General features: G+C 34.3%; 1 pseudogene; it reads right to left on the bottom strand.

The window, feature by feature from the left end:
- Positions 1–1,883: 1,883 nt before the first annotated feature.
- On the bottom strand, positions 1,884–3,512 carry LOC136276393 (uncharacterized; annotated as a pseudogene).
- Between the last annotated feature and the right edge of the window lie 458 nt (positions 3,513–3,970).

Genomic DNA, 3,970 nt, shown 5'->3' with positions numbered 1-3,970 from the left:
TTGCGCAGTATGTTGTTTACACCAGGTATGGATGAGGAAGTGAAAAACATTCAGAATAAAATATCTATATTGGACAATTTCACAGTTTCAGCTTCAGAAATCCAACAGTTATCAATTTATGAAGATACTTTGGAAGAAAAAAGTAGAAAAAAACACACATCAGAAGGACTTGTCAACATACCTGACAAAGTATTTGAGTTTTTTGAGATATTGGAACAGCAAACTCGTTTCAATTTATCTTATAAAACATTGGTCAAGCATAATAAACACCTGTATAGATATGTTTGTCAACAGCTTTTAAATGATACAAAGTTTGTGGAACTTTTTACCCATTGTCATTTATTTCTTAGACCAGCAGTTGAATTGGATGAGACCCACCTTGAAGAAAGAAATGTACCTGATTCAGCATGTATTTAAAGTATTTGTGATGAACTTTTTCAGAAAACCACTGATTTGTGTTTTTTGTTTAACAGAATTGTGAGTCTTTTTGTGGCAGTGTCAGTTGTCCAATTATAAAAGACTATCTGACAAGTTTTCGGAGAGAAAAAAAAAAGGCACTACGGAAACGAGTCTTGGAAAAGTCCAAGAAAACCCAGCATAAAATTGATTTTTCATTCAGGATTCGTCGGAAAATAAGTTGGCATCCCATTTAAAATTGAAATCGAAATGTCTGCTAAATGCAAAATTCTACATGAATTTCAGGAACTGCATTTTTTAACAGAGGCTTATGGATGTAAAGTATCCCAAAGAAAATCAAAAGAGGAAATTGGAACTGTTTTATCACAGAAACTACAACTTTGTTGCCAAAACCAGGTATCGTCTTGCTGTTAGTTTGCGCAGTATATTATTTACACCAGGTATGGATGAGGAAGTGAAAAACATTCAGAATAAGTTATCTATATTGGACAATGAAATCAGCTTCATTTTGATGACAAAGTTCACAGATTCCCAATCAAAGTGAACATTTTAGTGCTAACACCAAAAGTGTAAAACAGACAAGGAAAACTAAATCATCTGGTAGGAAAAAAGGACAGCGCAAAAAATCTAAAAGAAAAAAACATCAGAAGACATAGCTGATAAACAGGATTTATGTGGTATTTGTGGTATTTGTTCCAAATCAGAAAAAGAAGATGAGGACTGGATATGTTGTGATTGATGCTCAATCTGGTACCACAGAGAATGTGTTGGATTGGAGGATGAAGAATGGATTATGGTCTCAGATGCAGCAGCACTGTATACATGTCCAAGGTGTCTTTAAAGTTGGGTAAGGAGGTAATTTTGCAATCTTCTATGTGTTTATAATACTAACACACATACATACATTCATATATCTTATAATTACTTCCTGCTAGTTTGTCAGAAAATCATTTATTAACCTGTCATATGAAAATCATATTCATTCCATTCATAATCAGTAAAGACACCAGTTATATCATACCCTGTTTAGAATTGTTAGTTTTTTTAATACCTGGTAGTTAGATTTGTAATTGTTCATAGCTTTGCTTACTACATAGTATGTAAACGAGGGAATCATGATCAGTACATATATTGGTAAGATATATTTGAAATGATATTTGTTGTTGACCTGATGTGGTTCATACATAATCAGTAAATCCAATGTGTAATTACAAAAGTGATAAAAGATTGGTCCCAAATTTTCACATAGTATTTGAATTGTTGATAATTTATGTTTACTGATGTCTTAGACCAGCTAATTATTAACGTAATAGGACTCTCTCTTGATTATAATTACATGAGAACTTGGCGAGTATGAACAAACTATATATATATATATATATATATATATATATATATATATATATATATATATATATATATATTATTGACAAGAACATACCTCTTTGTAGGCGCAGGAAATTATCCTAACATCTTGTTGAGGAGGAGGAGGATGAACAAGACTTACAAGAGGAGGAGGAGGATGTTGGTCTGTAAATGTGTGCTTCAGTATCCTCAGCATTTGCTTTCTTAGAAATAAGAGTACTACCCAAAATGACTGCATTGATAGACTGGCTGTATGTAAGGTAAGATGGATTTGTGTTAGCTCCGTTGTGTAGCCCTCTTTGTTCGGAGAAAACATTTTTAACAACATCATTGTTCATTCTGTTGGGAATGATGGAGGAGGAGAAAGAAAGTGAATACCACACATCTCATCAAACCCCATCAATAACGAACGAATGTCTTCCATTGTCTGGTATGAAAATAAAGATTTTTCTAATTCTTTTTTATTGATGTTAGTGAGACTTTTATTTTGTTTTTCCAAGGTGCAGAACCATTCAAGGACTTTACGATTTTCATCCAGACGCTCGTCACTATATGAAATTATTGGTCGGGCATCTCTAAAGTTCTTGATGACTGACGTGTGCTGCAGAAGCTCGATGCTTCCCTGGAGTTCTTCCCCCTTATCCCCCAAAGATCTTTGATAGCATGTCATGAGGTGAAGCATATTTTCATTTAAAACATCTTCAGCTAGCTTGTTTCTCATTTTAAGTTGTGAGTTAAAAAAGAAATGATCCTGAGTAAGCTGCTGGTATACTTTCAGAGTATTTGAGTAGAAGTCCCATTGATAGGCCTTGTACCAGTGCTCCCACACAATGTATTTTTTTTCCTAATTTCAGGTAACGTTTATGTGTTGTCAGTGTACCGCTCTTTGTAATGTTATTGCGAATTTTCTTAACTACATGTGAGTAATACTTGATTAGACAGATTTGAGTTTTTTTAACATCAAATATGTTGTCAAATGTCATTGTTTTTGACACATTTTCTCTTAACAGCATTTTCATGAAGTCTCTGTTTAGGCTCCATCCAAACTGACAAAGGTAACAGTGAATCCAAATAGACCCAACATATTAACAGCTTTCCAAAAGATTAGATACAGTTCAGATGCTGAAGTTTGCAGACAAGGAAAATGAGCCAAGGGTAATCTGAAACCTGTATTGCCAAGGAATACCAGCTGGAGGACATGGGTGGAAAGTTGTATGTTTTCTTTATGAGTAATGATTGTGCTAATACTTTTAGCTTCCTCCACTATATCAGTGAAACCGACCAGTTCATAATTTTCTCCTGTACGCTTCAATTGCAGGTCCTCTTGGATCGCCATTTCATCTATCATTAACCCACCCTTATAACCATCTTTGCTGACATTCTGTTCTACTGCAATGGATTTCATCCACTCCAACATTTCAGGGTTGATACCAGGCTGTTGCTGAACGCAATTCTTATAACGCTGTAGAACTCTTCGGCATGGCAAAACAACAAATCCACTTCTACTCAAATCATGGTAAGTTTTGGGTGAACGGCAGTAAAGGGATAGACACATCCTGATGATATCTCTAGGCCATCTGCGGCCATTTGGATGAGATTCTATAGTTAGCACCTGTGATTTTAAAAAAGTAGCGATTTTGTCAGGCACAGTTTTTAGCACATGATCAAGGGCATCTGTCATTCATGGCTAATGTCTGATAACTGGATGTGAGTTTCAAGTTTTTCTCCATGTAATTTAGATGTATTTTCAAATTTCTTTGAAAGTAGGGGTGCACACTTATCACATACAGATTTTGTTGTTGTATATGTTAATCTTCTTTTGCATTTAGTTGAACGAATTTTTGTTGATGTTTCACCATTTTTGTCTGACCATTGTTCAATTAATCTGTCTTCAGTATTTGACATGTCTGAGTTGGCTACACCTTTACAAAGATTCAGATATCTGATTCCATCCAATATTCCAGAAATAACTTTTGAGTCAAACAAAAATGTACTGCTTAATTGAATATCAGTCAAATTTCTTTCCTTGCTGCACACCAGAATATCAACATGTTTATCTTCATGAAATGACACTTCAGTTAATATTTTTGTGTCCATTAACAGCAAACTCATTGAAATATCCTGAAGTTTAGTTTCACTTTCAAACATGACAAAGAAATCACTGCCCAAAATAGTCTTGATATCTAAT

Source organism: Magallana gigas, chromosome 6 (assembly GCF_963853765.1).
Source record: "Magallana gigas chromosome 6, xbMagGiga1.1, whole genome shotgun sequence".
In the NCBI taxonomy this organism is placed as follows: Eukaryota; Metazoa; Mollusca; class Bivalvia; order Ostreida; family Ostreidae; genus Magallana; species Magallana gigas.
Note: the sequence above shows the minus strand (reverse complement) of the source record. Positions and strands in the feature narration are given on the sequence as shown.